The sequence below is a fragment of the Pteropus vampyrus genome, unplaced genomic scaffold (assembly GCF_000151845.1).
Source record: "Pteropus vampyrus isolate Shadow unplaced genomic scaffold, Pvam_2.0 Scaffold387, whole genome shotgun sequence".
Classification (NCBI taxonomy): Eukaryota; Metazoa; Chordata; class Mammalia; order Chiroptera; family Pteropodidae; genus Pteropus; species Pteropus vampyrus.
Window position 1 is genome coordinate 3,901,236 of NW_011889168.1, and position 383 is coordinate 3,901,618.

Genomic DNA, 383 nt, shown 5'->3' on the forward strand with positions numbered 1-383 from the left:
GTGTTGATCAGAGATAATGATAGATGAATAACCCGTAGTAGCCTTCCAGGGTAAGGCCTTTCTGATCAAATGCTAGTTCACTGTCCATGCTGCGGAAATTCTTAATTAAAACACCTCATTGTCTTAGGTGTCAATTAAAATCAACCCAACTATGTTGATCAAAAGGCACAAACGTTCCATTATAAGATGAATAAGTTATAGAGACCTAATGTACAGTATGGTGACTATAATTATAATACTGTTACGTGCTTGAAATTTGCTAAGAGAGTAGATCTTAAGTGTTCTCACCACAAAAAAGTGGTAACTATGCGGGGTGATGGGTATGTTAAACAGCTTGACTGTGGCAATCATTTCATAATGCATAGTATATCAAATAATCATTT